Genomic DNA, 19580 nt, shown 5'->3' on the forward strand with positions numbered 1-19580 from the left:
GAAAACACACAGCAGTGTGTAGAAAAACAAGAACAGGGGTGTGAGTTTTTTTTGGCGATGTAATTTTTTTTTTTGTTGGCCATAGCGAAAACCATGTGTGGTATGTATTGAACACACAGCAGTGTGTAAAAAGATAAGAACCAGGTGATGTAATTTTTGGAGTTGTAAGAAAACCATGTGTGGTTTTTGCACAAACAGTGTATAAAGAAAATGGTGAAGTTTTTTTTGTAAGTCTGTGTGAATTTTGTTTACAGCAGTAAACTTATGTAAACTTTTATTACAGCAGTAAGTTGTTTTCACTGCAGTGAATGTAAAAAGAGATTTACAGCAGTTAACCCAGTAATTTCTCAGAAATCTTTTATGGTGTTGAAATACTCTGTCTCTCTGTGATTTTTTTTAAGTCTTCTGTGCACAAAAGGATCCTGGAGAAAAGTAAAAACAGAGCATTGCCTCTGTGTGTTTGTTTATTTGGTTTTTGGTATTTTCCCCATCAAAAATACCCAACATTCAATGTACTATCAATTCGGTCTCCGACATGCAACTCCTTGCTTAATCCAGGATATCTTATGCTTCAACAAACTAATCTGCTCATTAATTCTTCCATATTTCTGCACTAAAATCTCAGGACAGATAATGCTACATAACAGAGTATATACTGTGTAGTGCTTATGAATATAAAACTTGTTTGAGATTATACCTTAAAGATTGCTCAAGAGAATCTTGTTCTTGCTTGGAGCAGTCTCTGGCATTTAAAGCTTCCCAGATCAAAATTTCAAACCTTCGAACTTAAATAAGCGAACTATGGAGAAAGTATTAACATGATGGCATGGAGTATCATGCATTTTTTTTTTTGAGAAAAATGGCGCTTCAACACACTAATCTACTCATTAATTCTTTCATATTTCTGCACTAATTCTTTCATATTTCTGCACTGAAATCTGAGGACAAATAATGCTACATAACAGAGTATATAATGTGCATTGCTTATGAATATAATAGAAGAGAGATGCATATCAGTCAAAAGTAAAGTTGCCAAAACAAAATTAAACATGGCAATGCCAACATGCAGAGAGTAATTGATCATCTACCTCAGGCTCAACCCTAACCATATTTTACTATATCAAGATATTTATATAAAGCTGATAAAGTAGTTGCCTCTGCTAATTCAAACCGAGATTCAGTCGATCAGATCACAAGCTCGATAGCTCCTGTAATTCAGCACTAGAATTCTTGATATAATTCAGCACTAGAAATCTTGATATACAAGTCATCAAGGTGGGCTATTTATGTTACAAATGAATATGGAGCTCCTTGCAAACGATGAATTCAAGATACCACGCCGTAATCAATTTTGCCAACTAGTCCGCAAATTGTTTCCGCAACTAATTTGTAACCATTTTGATCGAATTGTTGAAACTTTTGCAATTATCTAATATATAATCCTATGACTTACAACGATGACATATGGGAAGAGAGAGAAATTGATTTCAGATGGGAAATTTGTTATGGCGTACAAGGATGACATGTATGTGGGAAGAGAGAAGAATTGATTTCAGATGGGAAAGCCTTACGGCATAAATATAATTTGGCGATTGAATAATGATCCAACAACAAAATATCAATTATATATTTTATTATGTTCAATCACTCCACCGACTGTGTACCCCTATCAAGTCATATTATATAAGTGTGCATTAATTTATTTGTTTAGATTCATTTACTCCAGCCTTATCTGTACATTGTAAGTCATGTTATTTACGTGCCTGCTTTCTTTTAATAAATATATTGCAGTAGATATTGCCCAAAATAAAACTAGCTTTATGCCACTATTTTGTCCAATTCTACTTGCAAAAGTACTATTTCTGTATTGTTTTATGAGAACAAACTCGTCACCAATTGATTCTCTCTCCCATTTGCGGAAGATGGGGTGATTTTCTTTATATTCGATTGTCCTCGAGGGTTGGTTATACAGGTATAAACAGTGGTGTGGAAATTATAGCGTTATGGGGATTCTCATATGTTTTAGATGGTTGGTGTTGAAGACTTTTCACATTTACGGAGATGCAAAAGTTATTATTGAATGGGTTAAGGGTCAATCACAGTTCAATCCTCCTATTTTATCAAACTAGATGCTCATTCGAAATTTGGGAAGTTATTTTCAGTCATGGGGAACAAAATTAGGTAGTGGATCTCTTATCCCAGAGAAGCATTGAAAAGGAACTTGAGAAGTTTTATATAAGTTTTATATTGCAACATATGTGCAGGGTTCCTTGACAAATGTTGGGAAGATTAACTTCTCTTAATTTGGAACATAGTTCATTTTATGTCAGAGAAGTCAGGGCTATATTAACTTCTCTTAATATGCAATATAGTTGATTTTATGTTAGAGAAGTCAGGGCCAGTAATCTTTAGGATAAATCAAAAGGGTTTTGGTGTACTCTGTTAGAATCTATGTATCTCAATTAGAACCATATTTTTTCTGAAGATAGGTGGAACTATATAACCCTGTGAGACATTAAATGTATGCTAAAAGGGGAAATACGAGCCAAAATAGAGTAGTTTTGAAAATTACAGATGTGATCCCCTGGATTTTAGATGAAACATTGTTTGATCTACAAATTGTAAGATATTTTGAGGAAAAAGACTTGTGTTTTTTGTACTCTCTTTTTTAATGAAAAAATTTATTTTTTCTTCTTTAAAAAAGAATCGATTCACCACCACAAAAATAGATTTTACAATTTATCATCCTGAAGCAATCGTCAATCACTCTGAATAAAGCATTTTGTCTCCCATTTGCATTTAGCACACTCTGAATAAAGCATTTTGTCTCCCATCTGCATTTAGGGAAGGAAAACGTGGTGAAATGTTTTATATTAGACTAGCATCATGAAAATGAAAACAAAGGTACTTCACAATTAAAACTTTCCTTGGAAATTACCAGACAGTCCGATTAGAGAATGCAATGAAAGATCAGACATTTTGTCGAGTACGGGGAATTGGAATTCATTCTCGAGTCTTTTCATAAGTACTTTTAACCGTAACTTACGCACTGAATTATGATATATTTTATCATGTACAGGAAATTGGAATCCATTTTCGCATCTTTTCATTCTTTTTGGGAAGTTACGTAATCATCACTTTATTCCAGAGTCTTCGATCCAGTCCAACCATACCCTAGCATCTCCAGTTCTCAGCAACCCTTACAGGTCCCAAATATTCATCGTATGATAATTTGGAGCCTGGAATATATCTCTCACCACTAAAGTGATTGCACTATCATCCATCACCTTAGAATATATATGTTGTCGGGCACGGATAATGTTGGACATCACCCCTGGCCTCCCTAGGCCCTATCATTCGCTAGATGAACTATTAATTTATAATATTAATATTAACTAGAAATTGCATCTAAAGATGTAAAAGTACACAGAAGGAACATAAAATTTGAGAAAATCATCTCTCGACAAAGAAATCTCACTGTAAAATTCATGTGCTTAACCCTTGCCAAACTCTCCAATGGAAACACCACCAGGCGAGGTCACTACTCACAATCTGTGATTGAGTTGCTTGAGCCAAAAGTGTTGAGAAATGCTCCATGAGGGCCATCACATCTAGTTATTTGTCTTTTCCCCATGTGGTCACATGGTCATGCATGTCGTGTATTTCCATGTAGGTGTGAGTTTGATCTTCGTCAAGGTCCTAAAGCCTAATGACTCATGGCCATCACATCTAGTTATTTGTCTTTTCCCCATGTGGTCACATGGTCATGCATGTCGTGTATTTCGATGTAGGTGTGAGTTTGATCTTCGTCAAGGTCCTAAAGCCTAATGACTCATTCCCTAGGCCGCACAATGGTTCCTCATGCAAGATTGCAAGATTCCGCTAGTGTAATCAACACTACTATGTGCTTCTAGTAGTCAATCATGATGCAAATAAGATTTTAGCATTCATTGTACTACACAACAAATTTTTTTTCTACTTTTCACCATATCCCCTTCACCTTATAGGCTTAAAAGCTAAAAAGTCAATCACTTTTGATCCAAACAAAAGTTTCACATTCATGTATTACATAATAAATAACCATTTACTTTTCATACTATATATGCCCTTCTCATTGTAGAGTCAAAAGTTGAAATGGGAGTCCAGATGGATCAAAAAGAAACTTTTCATGTTTGTATGGAATTAGTATGGAAGATTCTTCGTGGGCCAGCAGAAAATCTAACTTTTCATGTTTGTATGGAATTAGTATGGAAGATTCTTCGTGGGTCAGCAGAAAATCTAACTTTTCATGTTTGTATGGAATTAGTATGGAAGATTCTTCCTAGGCCAACAGAAAATTACTTCCAATAGCTTTCAATCCATTACACAAGTCTAAAAAATGTTATCATTTTAGAATCCTAAAGTCTGCATGTAGGGTTTTCCTTATTAAATAGGTTAAAAAAAATCAAAATGTATGGAGCCATCACCCTCAACTCCAAACTAAAATTTGCATGCTTTTATCAAATTGGTTTGGAAGATTCTTCCAAAGCTAGAAAGTTTTGTTTTCAGTCCACTCTAAAATATGACAAATGTGGACTTCTTGTTTGATATCTTCGTTGATTTCTTAAGATACTTTCTCATAACCCATATATTTTTTATTTTGTTGGTTTGTACCATCTTCCATGAGAGTGTCTAGATTGTATCATCCTCCATAAGAGTTGTAATGACAAACCTAATTGAAGTTTTTGAGAAATAAGAGTAATAATTTCTTGCTATACCTAGAGTCAATTAGTATTGCAAATTATAGTTTAATTAATTGTTTTCTATCTATTTAACTTAGATGGGTACTATTGCTTTAATTTTATATTTGCAATTAATTAAAATTTAAGTTAAAAATAAATCTTAAAATAAAAATAAAAACTAATACATAAAAAACATCGAATTTTAAAATTAAGATGTTAGACTATGAAAAAGTACTAATTAATAACTACCCTTCACACCTAAAAACACCAACTTATAACTACCCACTGCGCTCTAATGAGTAAAAACTCCACTTTAAAGATTATTTCAATGTGTGTGAAACACACAAGAAGTCGAACAATCAAAATACTAATTACAATATAAATAAAATGAACATTGAGCCAACCACAATCTCACCTTAGCACATCAAAATAATAATACAAATATTTAATTTACTAAACCACACTACCCACTGCGCTCTAATGAGTAAAAACTTCACTTTAAAGATTATTTAAAGATTATTTCAATGTTGTCTGAAACACCAAAAACAAATCAAGTCTAACAATCAAAATACTAATTACAATATAAAAAAAATGAAGATTGAACCAACCACAATCTCACCTTAGCCCATCAAAATAATGATACAAATATTTAATTTACCACACTACCCACTGCGCTCTCTAATGAGTAAAAACTCCACTTTAAATATTATTTCAATGTGTCTGAAACCCCAAAAACAAATCAAGTCGAACCATCAAAATACTGATTAAAACAAATAAAATGAAGATTGAACCAACCACTATCTCACCTTAGCCCATCAAAATAATGATACAAATATTTAATTTACTAAACCACACTTATAACATAAATTTATAATTTAGATGATTAAATAAATTGTTTTTGTATTTTTATTGGAATGTTTTAAGTAATATAAATCAATATATTAACTTATTAGCATAAAATATAAAATATAAAAACTACAAAATACAAAATATATATTTTTTTGAATTCATAACAAAATGGAAATTAGTATTATGGTAATTATTGTGAATTCATAACAGACGGGAAATTCGTAATATTATGATTACCACGACACCACCATTACGAGGTTAAAAGAATTTTTAACCCATGTTTGAGAAATGTAAGACATCACATAAAATTATTAAATTAATCTATGTTTGAGAAATGTAAGACATCACATAAAATGATAATAAACTTCAACCAAGTCTGTGACTCGTGTTATCAAAATACTGTTACCATTAAGACACGTACATAATGCTTTAGACAGATTTAATTTGTAGGTATTTATTCTTGATTACAGATAGGTTAAGCAATTGTGAGGGGCCTGCAGTGATTTTTGTTTTTCTTGAATGACCACTTTCACAGATGGCTGGACTACGTACACGCGCCATTATAGATGTTATAGCAGATAGACACACCAAGCAATCAATTTTGGCCAGACGAGATCGCATGCACCTGCCATCCACTACCCATTTTCCATAAAAAAAAAATGATAAATGTTTCACAATCTCAGATTACTCCACTGGTGATAAGGTCGCAGGTCGACTATGCATTCCAACGCATCGCAGCAAGGTCAAAGATGTCAAGGGTCGAGTGTAAAGAGGAGCCTTTGCTCCTCTACAACTATATGCCCAATGGGAGACTGGAGAAATCGCATGGAGAATTTCGTTTGAAAAATTTTCCATGATGGGGGAGTCAGGACGACAACAAGGTTATAAGGTTGTTCACATTTTAAATCTAATGAACCCATCTGCACTCCTGTGATATACAGTGCTCGACATTGAGATTATCCTCTAATCGCGATACTTGCAAATTGCGTTTCAAAGGTAGGTTACATAAGCTCGTGTGTTAAAGAAAAGAATCTTGCAACAAATTTAATTGGAAAGCTCTCATCAATCTGTACAGGGGAGGTCTCCGGTTCGAATTAATTCGATAGTCGATCCAGTAAACTGGCTTATTTATAGTGCTACTAAATTACTCTCACCGGTAAATTTGTTTTTTCAATTTTATTAATTGCCATTCAAAATCTGTTTTACTGAACATTCAAAATCCGTTAGGTTTTGAGCTCTGTATACCGTTTGTTTTGGAGAAACACTTTACCTTCATTTCTGGCATCTAGATTCTAAACTATGTTTGGAATTCTTTCTATTTCAGTTATTCGACAGGAAATGAGAACTTTCAAGGTATCTGCGTAGTAAAGAGCTACGGTCTTGTTGAAGTTTCTTAGTAGCTGAAGAGCGAGCTTCGATTTCGTTGAAGTTTCTTCAGAGTTGAAGATCTAGTCCGGACAAATTCCAGAGTCTGCAGAGCCTCGGGGACTCGGAGTCTTTGTGGAGTTTGAATGGCTTTGAGACCTTAAAGGCGCGACCTTGTGGATTTTGGATGGCTTTGAGACCTTAAAGGCGCGACCACATGGCAAATTCAGATAGAGCCAGAGCCACGTGCTCATTTTTTTATTATTATTTGGGAGGACGACGAAAAGGACGATGAAAATAAGGCTACTATTAGCTGGGACAACGAGACCTATTAGTTAACCTATTAATTGCAAAAGGATAGATTAACTTGGACTGGACGGAGCGAGCCTTTATCTGGTTGTACCTCAAACTATCAACACCTTCGGTGTAATTATCACATAGAAATTGGAGTTTACCTATTAATTGCAAAAGGATAGATTAAATTCGAGAGGCGACGGAGCCTTTATCTGGTTGTACCTCAAACTATCAACAACGGTTAGTCGACAACACTTCCTGCAGCACCATAAAGTTCTTCGCACAACTCTTTAAAAACCACTTTACTATCGATTAGACAACTAGAAGGTTTGGTTGAGGTGCTTACATAGACACGTTTCCCATTTATGACTCACTTGTACGTCCTCCCAAATACACCAAACAAATATAAATATGTACAAAATTCCATAAGGATTTCTACGTTTTAGAGGTTGGTGACCATTACCAATGGATAACTACCCCAACTATCATGAGTGGTATGAGTGGCATAATAAAAGGAAGCACCCTTATGTTAGCAAAATGATGTCAAAATTTGCAAGCAAGTATTTTCTAAGGATTTGTGGCAAATTCCTATTCAACAAACCCTTATTCCCTAATTTATCCCTAATTTATTTTGCTTCCCATATGTCATACAAGAAAAAGACTATTCTTACTCCATTAATGTGTTGAGTAGGTATCAAGAGGAGCATACCTTTAACGATCCACGAAGGGAAATCTAGGTTATTCTTCTATGTAGCTGGTGTTGGTTACAATCTAGGTTATTCTTCTATGTAGTTGGTGTTGGACTGTGTAACCTGAATAAAAAATAAGGGTGTCTTTCCTTTTCATTAGATGATAGAAATATAAATACAATGCTCATGACCATTGGAGTCATCTTCCAAGGTTTGTCGGGCTTTAGTGGCAGTTGGATTTCCTACATGCCAACCCTTATAGATTATGTGTATAACATTCGCTCCCTTAATCTAAAGGGGTGTATATGATTTTGAGAAGAGTTAAAATTCAAAAATGCTAAAGTTCATGGCATTTAAGGTTGCATGTGCTAGAAGTGTTCTCTAAAAGGTTGGTTTTTAAGGGACACCACAAACACAAAAGGGGGGAGAAATCGAGGTATCAACCAGTGGTGGTTTAAGGTTGACCACTAACTCTGGAATGCTTGATGCAGTTCCTAGAACAGTTCTGAATCTGGCTAGAAGCTAAGGACTTATGTTAGTGGAAGTGTTCCCACATTCTTTAAAAAGGTCGGAGACCATTGAGGTCCTAACAGGTGGTGATTCAAGGCTAACCACAAACTCTAGAATGCTTGATGTAGTTCCTAGAATAATTTTGAATTTGGCTAGACATTGAAGTCTTTTGTTGGTGGTAGAGTTCCTTGATAATTGTTTATAGATGACCACAATCTGATCTAGCAAAGATTAAAGTGTTATGCAGGTGGTACTTTAAGGAAGAACATCAACCAAGAGCATGCTCATGGAGCATGACTTTTTCTCTTGCTATAACATTGATTTCAGTTGTGGATAACTCTAGCTCTAGGCTCTGGCAGCTTGCTCAAGTTGTGGCTCAAGCTCACTTGATTTGACTTTGAATCTATTAATTGAACATCAATTGCCCCCATTCGTGTAAAAGGTGAGAAGATGAAGGAATCCCAATTGCAAGACGTGTCAATAGTCAAGAACAAATTCTTTGGTATGGCTAGAATATCTTCTTTGTTGTTGAATCCCATTACCAAGAAGTTATCCATCCAAGGTGAATCTTTATTCTTACAAGAGGCTTATTTTTGGAATATTTGTTTTTATGATGAGTATTTTTACCACAATGCTCACAAGAGTAAAGATTAAAACAATGATCTTGCACATGGCCAACATGTTTACAATGTTTACATCTAACAATATTAGGTTGTGGGATAGGAATAGGATTTGGAACAGGTGAATATTAATAGTCGTGAAGAAATCCAACACTATGAAATTGCATTGGGTTAGAATAATCTAGAATATGAAATGACACACCCTTGTATTATCCAATCTGATTCTATTTATGTTGTTAACAATTTCTTCCCATGGTCTAAGGACGGGCTTGGGAAGAGAAGGTTGGGCCTTTACATCTTCAAGCAAATCTACTCTTGAATTGGCCACTTGATGCCAATGAACCTCAACATCACTAATTTGACCAATCTTTGACTAGTGACGGGAGTCAACTTCAAGCTCAAAAAGGGAGTTATTGTAAACAAAAAACAATTTAGAATGATGATTATTCTATTGTAACTCATCTTATTGTAGATGAATTTTTTGTAGTCAAATTTGAGTTGCAGAAACTTTATCTTTTCCACTACATGTTGTAGACATATTTGAATGTCAGCAAGATAAGCTTTGTCGATATTCATTGTATCATGAGTAGCATACTGTATTAGAGTTTTTAGGAACTCTAATACTTCACTAATTTGAGCCATTTTCCAAACAAATGCATTGTGTCGATGATAGTTTAAGTCCTTCGATTGCTAAACAATAATAAAAAATCAAGAGAAAATCCCCTTGTTTGAAGCATTTTTAATGCAAATCCTCCAAAAATAAAAAAATATTTGAAAATTCTTCTAGGTGTACAAATTTTTGGAAAATTAGAAAGAAAAACTCGAAAATTTATGACATGCAAATCCTCTTTCTTTAATACAATGGCACAAAAACAACATTTTGTCTAGAAAAACCTATAAATAGTAGTGATGAACCAACCCCAACGAGAAATAAAACCCTATCAAATATTGTTGAGAAGAGACCAAACAATACTGAAATTCACATCTTAATGGAACTTTACCAAACCAATAACTCACTTTTAACATCTCAAATGGAATATTTATGTCATGAAATATGTAGTGCAAACTCATAAAATGCGAGGAAAATTACCATAAGGATGAACATGGCACAAAGGCTTAAATATTTCTAGAGCTTTTGAACATTCCATATTTTGCACCATTTATGATAAGAACAATTGAGAAGGGGATTCGTATATGTTTCTGTCAATAGATTCCATTAAGTTATTCAATCCTTTTCGCTACCAGCATGGCTGATTATAATCATCTGTGCGAGTCACGCCGTTACATACATTACTAAGGGAAGTATCCAGAAACTTGAGGAAATATTCTCTATTTTTATTAGTTATGGTTCTCGACAAGTTACTTCTATCACCCTTTCTATTAGATATCGATATCAAACACAACTACTTCCAAAATCTATTTATGGAAGGCATTGGTGTGTACTGCAGTGTATTGTTGGCTATGGTGAGTATACCAGTATTCAAATGAGGGGAAGAGGTTAGAGAATGATGCTGGAAAATATCATGAATAGAGATCAAACATCAAATCATTGTAGCCTTCATGGAAAGAGTAGAAACGCTACATGTTAGTTGCTCCCAATTAGTGGTTATGGGCACCATTTCTAATGACAATAAGATTTCTGAATTGCCTCTAATGAAGGTAGCTAATCTTATATTTTATCATAGAATTAGGTAAAAATCCATGGAAGAAAGTCTGCAAATACTCAAAATTACCACTAAGAAAGGAAAATTTCCAAAATAAACTTCGATAAGACACAAATTCATGATTTGCATGCTCTGAAAAAAAGAGTACATGGCGAGAAAGCATTATGAGAGAGATGGCAGGTAAGCAACAACATGACAGGCAGAGGTGGCAGAGGGATGGGAAAACCAGAGAAAGATAGGCGTGATGTCATGCAGGAGAAAATTTTAATGCTCCACACACCTAAGAAAGATATGGTGTGAGATGTTGTGTAGGAGAAACTTTTAACACTCCACACACCTGAGAATAATCAAGCACTAATCCAAAGTCAATTCAGATGCTTGAGAGATAGGTCATAGGTATGCTCGCGATGGAGGAATGACAAAGCTCAAAGGCTATTTCAATTAACAATCATAACATATTAGCAGGCCACAAAACCATGGCTCACAAACTTTAAGTAAGGATGGAGTATGCCTACTCTGACACCACTTTTGGAATATGGAATGAGAATAAAAGATGAGTCTGTGTTTCCTTTTCATTAAGATGATAGAAATATAAATACAATTTTCATGACCATTGGATTAATCTTTGAAGGTATCTTAGACTTCTGTGACTGTTGGATTTCTTACATTCCAACCCTTATGAATTAGGTGTCCAACACATGGCTAAAAGTAGGTATCATGTTTCCTTTAGATAATTGTTCATTTTTATCAATAGATAACTCATTTCTTTCTCCCAACTTTGGGCTTCTGATGTATTTCATTCTTTTCAATTATGAATAGTTGGTAGGATACTAATTACTTAGTGACGATAAATTAAAGTGAATAGGATTTGGTTCTTGTATCGATTTTACTTGTATCTTGTTCTTTTTGTTTATGGGTTTCTAAGTCGAATTTGGAGTATAGATTTAGAGAAAATATTTTCCATCCAGGACCTCCTTGCAATATCAATTCTAAAGGTATTTACACCAATTACCAATTATATAGTTAGAACAATGTAAGTACTCTTTCTATATTAGGTTCTATTGTGATGTTTTTTATTCATTTTTTTTTTATGTGAGCTTAACCTTATTCATGGTATTGTATTTTATTAAACAATTGTTGTTATACTACGTTTACTAGCTTTACTATAATACATAGTTATGAATGATTTTTTTGAGTAAGGGATTTTATTTAACAAGAAGTATGAATCATTTTTTTGATTAAGGGGTTTTATTTAACTAGAATAAATCAATATGGATAACAAATATACTAAAACCTGTTTTGCATTTTTGCAAAAAAAAAACATATGAAATCTCACTAAAGTAATAGCTTCTTATTTTTTGTGTATAACTGAGTCAATTTCATACTCATCTGGCATAGGGTTTATTAGAACTACTATCATTATAACCTTGAAGTGTCAATGTATGCCTCTTCTACATACGTGAGATAATTAAAGTGATTTAGATCTCAAATCTTATATTTTACATAATACTTCATACCATAACCATCACTAATTAAGCTACCTTAAAAGTTTCACTAAATCAAAAACTTTATCCTTTTGCAAAATAACCTTATAATTAAAAAAATTATTAGATAAATTTAAAAAAAAACAGCATAAACATATACTCTGCATGTAAAAAAAATCATCCACTAAATTAACACACTCATCATCGTGAATGCCTTGACTTTGAATGAACAGTGTTTCATATAACTCCAAAATTACCAAATGCTAACAAATGCTCAATGATAAGATTGCGAGACCACTGAAGTGGGTTTTCATATTTTAATATGAAGGATTAAGGTTTCGGAGTACGTTTCATTAGTGGAAAAAAAAACCTCCAAGCAATTCTAACATTATTTAGAAACGCCCGTTATTTTGAAACACCATTTAGCATTATGATGTAGTGTGTATCATTATACGTAATATAGACCTTAATATTTTGTCCATATTCAATATATCCATTCAACACTTCCGCTCATCATTGCATGGTTATATGTTATTTGTGTACTAATCATCAATAATTGATTCAGTAAAAAATGATAGTGCAAAAAATAATAAAAAAATAATGATATTGTATTAAAGGTTTTTTCTTTTAATATTTAGATAAGAAATCAATAAGAAATTAATATCACTCTGTTATAAATATTTAATAATAAAATAAAATTAATTATATATATATATATATATTATTTTTATATTTTACTAATATATAATTTTATCAAATAAAAATAGTTGTTTTGGTCAGTCTTTTTATTTAACTGGTTACTATGATCTGATTTTTCATTTTATTTTGATGATGAATTACACTTATTGATTAGAAAGGCATCGACAAATAAATTTTGATATAATTATCACCAAAAACATCTCTCAAAAATTTAATATAAATCACAAAAATTTTAATTCAATAAAAAAAAAATCCCTTACCATTATCTCCCTTACTACCATCATTTTGGATTAAACTTAATGACTTTTACGTTTCAACCAAATACAATTTACCAAAGAGCTTACCGTTATCTCCCTTGCTACAACATTTTGTGTGAAACTTCTGTAACTTTTACATTTCAACCATATACAATTTATTGATGAGATCGTGATCCTTCACAAAGTATGATATAACAAGTCATGGTTGGGATGATATTGAAACCAACGGTTTTATATATATATTTATATATATATATATATATATATATATATATATATATATATATATATATATGATTTATTGAAATCTATTATTTATTTATTTTTAACAAGATCGGATAGTTTTTATATTATCAAAAAGAGTTTTTGGAGCAAGCTCCTTTCACATTCCATTGTTCTGATATGATAGACTGAGTAGTTAAATAGGCACACAGACCTTTCTTCTGTGCTTGTTATCAAAACTTCAGAAGTTTTTTTAGTTATTCTAGAGTACTGTTTTACATATTGACCTGCTAAGAAAACAAATTTACATAGCATATTTCACAGAAATTTATAGTTTGTAAACTGGGAGAGTAAATTCTGTGGCCCTTTCCTTATGTTTTGCATTTTGTTGTTCCTTAAGTTTGTTGTTCCTTGTGCTATTATTTGTTCTGCTTGATGTCCCTTACTGTTGTTCCATCGACCTGTTGTTCCTTTGTTCTGTTTTTCTTTCGTGTGTTGTTCCTTATGCTGCTATTCCTTTTTCTGGTTACTGTTCCTTCTTCTGTTGTTCGTTCTGCTTGTTGTTCCTTACTGTTGTTCCTTCAGCTTGTTGTTCCTTCGACCTGTTGTTCCTTCGGCCTATTGTACCTTCGGTTGTTGTTCTTTCTGTTGCTGTTCCTTTTGGTTGTTGTTCCTTCTGGCGCTGTTCCTTCTACTGTTGTTCCTTCGTCTTCTTGCTATTCCTTCTGTTGTTGTTCCTTCGGCCTGCTATTCCTTCGGCTGTTTTTCCTTCTGCTGTTGTTCCTTCGACCTACTGTTCCTTCGGCTGTTGTTCCTTCTGCTGTTGTTCCTTTTGGTTGATGTTCCTTCTGGCGTTGTTCCTTCTGCTGTTGTTCCTTTTGGTTGTTGTTCCTTCTACTATTGTTCCTTCGTCTTTTTGTTGTTCCTTCTTCTGTTTTTCATTCAATCTACCTCGATTTTCCCCTACGCCTCTGCTTTTCTCATGAAATTTGTGATCCGAGCTGCCATCAGTGACATCTTTCATGTGTTGTTCCTCGCTATCATGATTTTTCCTCTGACTATCCGAGTTTTTTTGGATTTCCTGATGGCTATGGATTCCTTGTTGCATTGTACATTTTCTTACTTGATGTTTCTCTCTACTCCTTATCCGCTATCCTATTGTATACCAAAACTTCATTCTTGTCATTTTTCAATGGGAGTTATGGCACACTGAGATAGTATTCCTCCTTATTCTCTCTGACGATTCCTTCTTCCTTCTCCACGGCCTCATTTGCATGATGATCCGCTTGCTTGCTATGCATCCTCGGGACATGTTTGAAGGTTGCATTTCCGGATCCTGCTAAATTCCTTCTAATTCTTTGGATGATTCGGCTCATAAACTTGTTGTTGAGGTTCCTGTTTCGAGCCACAATCTCGATTATGATGGCCGAGCCTCCTATGATGATAGGGTTTTGAATTCCTCTTTTTTTGAATCAGCTTTGTTCCCATCAGTAAACTATATGCTTCCGCCTGATTATTTGACATTTGTCCCAGTCCCCACTCGTAGGTGGTTATTTTTTCCCCATTTGAATCATAAATTAGTCCACCCGCTCCTGCGTTTCCGGGATTATTCTTTGAGGCTCCGTCAAAATACATACAGTGTCTATTCTGAGTTTTCTTCTATCTTTCCAACTCCTCTTCCGTCATTCTTAATTTCCATATCCTTTTGTATTTTGTTTTCTCTAACCTTTCTACCCATTGTTCTCTATTATGGCCTTGCTGAGCCAATCCCTTTCCTCTTGATGGAGAATGCTATAGTCCGTTGGTGCAGTTCCTTTTGCGTTGAGAATTTCGAAAGTCATTCCCCAAGTTTTGAATAGTGTTTTCCCAATTCTTGGGTTTTGATTTTTGAAAATGCTCTTGTTTCGAGCCAACCAAATTTGCCAACATAGCACTGTTGGTATACATTTCCATATTCTTATAATCGTGGTTTTCCTCTTTGTTTCATAAGGGTAAGCTTTCGCAAGATTTCTGAGAAACTCCAGCAATGGTTTTACAAAGCTTAAGTTAATTTCCAATGGCTGTATTAGCTTCTTCCAGCATTCCTTTGAGAATTCATACTCTTGGAATAAATGTTGTATGTTTTCTTCCGCTTGTTGGCATAAAGGGCATCTTGATGGCCCTTGAATGCCCCTTTTTTTTTTAAATTTCTGCAATCAAAATCTTCCCTTTTAACAAGGTCCATTGAAAATTTTTATTTTTGGCAGGCTTTCTGGCTTCCAGGCTAGTTTCCAAGAGTCCCATTCCCGATTATCAATCTGCTCTTGGAGGATATTATATCCAGATTTAACTGTGTACTGCCCATTGTTTGGATCCGATAGGTAGTTGTCTTCCTCGCCATAGTGGATAGGAGTTGACCCTTTTAGATGTTGTTTGATTTTTGTCCATTGTCCTTTTAGGTTTAGTGCAATGGCTAGAATTTTCCACTCCTGCCACTCTTTCTGGTTCCATGGAGAGATTGAATGGAGAGTGTTGTATCCATTTTCTTTTAGCCATTCTTGAATGCCTTCAACTTCCAGGAGATTTTGGATTTGATCTTTCCCCATGACCTTGTCCTCCCATATCGAAATGGTTTTCCTGTTACCTGGAATTTTTTAGATGTGGCTTCTCATTAATGGAATTACTTTTTTGACTAGCTTCCATACATGGGAACTTTGTCTCATTGGGTTGATTCCTTTAAGCAACTTTTCTTTGGATCCATCCATGTATTTGTTAATTAGGATTTTTTTCCACCAGTTTTCTTTACCTGTTATAAGTCTCCACACTATTTTCATACCAAGGGCTACATTCATTAGTCTAGGCAGTCGAATAGATAGCCCTCCTTTTTCATATGGTAACACTACTTGATCCCACTTGACCAGGCGGAAATTCTTGTTTTCCTACTTCCCACCTTGCCATAGAAAGCTTCTTATAATTAACTCCATCTATTTATGGGCGCTTTTTGGTGCCATGATTATAGCTTATTGATAAATCGGCAGTGCTTCAAGAAGAGATTTAATTAGAGTCACCCTTCCAGCCATATTTAACCACATCATTCCCCAGTTCTTTATCTTAGCTTGCATATTTTCGATCTGTTTTATCCATATTTCGGATTTCATGCTCTCTTTGGAGATTGGGAGTCCCAGGTAGAGGAAATGGCTCCATCTTTCTTGTGTTGGAATTTCCATGATTTGGGATATCCTTTGCATAATTCTAGGCGGAACATTCCAGCCATAAATTTTGCATATAGTGTTGTTTAATAGCCCACCTAACACTTGTAGGAATTTATCCATTTTTTTTTTAAATCTTCTGGCTATTATTGTTGATGCTCCTCCTAGTAGTAAAGTATTGTCTGCAAACAAGGAGTGATTTATGGTTTTTATTCATTTTGCTTTTCTTATCCCTGTTATAGCTCTTTCTTTCCTCTGGGCTTCTGGAGCTCTGCTTAAAGTCTATGCCATTATTATGTAAATAAAAGGGGAAAGAGGGCAGCCTTACCTAAGACCTCTTGTGCTTTGGAAAAAATCGTTGGGTCTTCCATTTATGAGAGGGGCTATCCATGGAGTGGAGATGCATGCCTAAATCACACCTGTTATTTCTTCTGAGAAACCAAGTTTCTGGAGGAAAACTATGAGATAAGGGTCGCTGACCCTATCAAAGGCATTTGCCATGTCTAGTTTAACTATCATGCCTTTCTCTTGCTTCTAGATAATAGAATGGACAGCTTCCTAAACAATTATGACATTATCAATGATTTGTCGGTTTGGCACAAACCCTCCTTGGTTTTCATATATCATTTGAGGAAGAACATTCTTGATTCTATTTGCCACTAATTTGGTTATTATATTAATTATAAGATGAATTACATAGAGAGATGGGTCTGAATCTATTGAAAGTAATGGGACAAGTGCGAGATAGGAGGATTTTGTATCGCCTCCCATCTTTTTCTTTTTTAAGGTGTTTTTCACCATTCTTATGAAGTCCTTTCTTATTGTATACCAATGATTTCTGAAGAAAGCTATGGTCAAACCATCTGGCCCTGGTGCTTTATCTGGATGTAGACTCCATATGGCCTCCACTATCTCTTCCTTTGTTGGCTCTTTGCACAAATCTGTGTTTTGTTCTCTTTTTATTTTCTTTTTTGTGTGCTGCAAAATTTCTTCATACTCGGTCGTTTCATCTGTGGCTGACAGTAGATCTTTGAAATGTTTGTGGGCTACTTTTTTTATTTCTTCCACTCCTTTAATTTCTTGATTTTCCACTTGGATCTTTTCTATCTGGTTTTTGAATCTTCTAATATTCATAGAATTATGGAAAAAAATGTGTTCCTATCACCCACCTTGAGCCATAAACTCAAGGACTTCAATCTGGCCTCTTCTTAGTCTTTCCTGTTTTCCCTATAGATTTCCCCAAAGATTTCTCTCTCTTTTAATAGCCCTGCCTGCTTTCCTCTTTGCCCTCTTTCTCCATTTGCATGTCGTCCATTTTCTATTGGAGCTCTTTTTTCTTTTTCTTTTTTTTTTGTTCCTCTGTTCTTGCCCATTCTTTTAACTTGGATCTTAAATTTTTTATTTTTGTCTCCCATATGTAGTGAGGTGAACCTACTACTCATGGTTCCCATACTATTTTAACTAACTTGCTGATTTCTATGTTGCTGTCCCAGGTTGAGATGTATCTGAAGGGGACCAGGCCCTGGTTCTCCAACTTACCTAGAGCTATTAAACTAGTTTATGATCTGAAGCAGTGGTGTGGAGGATTTTTTATTTTATAGAGCTATATTTTGCTGCTATACTTTCTTGAATTAATATGCTATCCATCCTTTCTTTGATATTACTTTTACCTACTCTTTTGTTGTTCCAGGTGAATTTCCCGTTATTTGGGGGAATGTCAAGAAGGCTATGCTACTCCATTATTGCTTCTAGAGAGTTCCTACAGGGGTCCGTTTGGTAATTTCCTCCAAATTTTTCCTCAATACTTCTTATCATATTTAAATCTCCTTGAAAAATCACCTTCCCTGCTTGAATTTCCTATAAGATTTCCTTCAAAGAAGCCCAACACTGTTCTTTATCCTTATAGTGATTGGGGGCATAGATGTTTATGACCCTATACCTCTCCCTTGTACTGATTTTCTTGAGGTATATTATTATCCAATGCTGATCTGTTTTCTTTTGAATCAATTCCCATATTCCTTTTTTCCATATTGTGCATATGCCTTCGGATGCTCCTATTGCCTACATGGCTTCCCCTTCATACTTTCAATTTTTTTTTTTGAGATTTTATGTGTCTTGATTGCCTGCCTTTGTCTCCTGGATCATTAGAATTTCTAGGTTTTCATTTATTAATATATCTCTTGTTGCATTTTCCTTAATAGGTGAACCCATTCCTCTACAATTCCAGGAGACTATTATCATTATTTACCTGCTTGGTGGTACACGGTGCCCTTCCCCTTGGGTTGACTCCTCTCATTGTTCCCTGTCCTCTTCCCTAGGAAAGTGTCTATAAGTTGTTGCATTCCTAGAGCCATTTCTTTTGCTACTACTTTGTCCCTTAGTTCCTTGTTTGTCTTCCTTCCCACTTTTTTTTATTTTCAGTATTAGGGAGTGCTTCCTTTGCTTGATTTGGTTAAGATTATGTCTACTGAGGCGGGCAGAGAGAGGTGGGGATTTGAGATTCTAGGGGAGTGGGGAGAAGGGTTAGGGGAATGAGGAGATCTAGATCTAGATTTAGAGCAGGGAGAGGGACGAGCAGAGAAATCCAATGGATCGAATGGGTTTGCAGTTGCAAGGTCTGCATTCGGCAAGATAGGCTGGGCTTTTGTGGATGTTGAGGGTTGTGAAGAAGATTGGTTTGGTTGCTTGTTTGCAGTTTTTTTCCTCTTAACTTGTTCCCATATATTTTCTAAATCCTCTATTTTTTTCACTTTCATTTTCTTCTTTTTTTGTACATCTATTTGCGAAATGATTGTATTCATGACATACCTTGCATTTGAAGGGAATTTGCTTGTAGTACAGCTGTTGTATGTGAATCCACTGGTCCACTTTGATTTTGATAGCTTCCAGGAGTCCTCTCCCTCGATCCACTTCGACACATATTCGGGTGCATGCATGCATATTTTCCTTTGGCTCGCATTGATCAATGTACTTCCCCATTGCATTTCCTATGGCTTTAATTGAGTTGTCTCCCCAAAA

The sequence above is a fragment of the Pinus tabuliformis genome, chromosome 2_2 (genome assembly GCF_031772625.1).
Source record: "Pinus tabuliformis cultivar Carrire ecotype Pingquan chromosome 2_2, CPIR1, whole genome shotgun sequence".
Taxonomy (NCBI): domain Eukaryota; kingdom Viridiplantae; phylum Streptophyta; class Pinopsida; order Pinales; family Pinaceae; genus Pinus; species Pinus tabuliformis.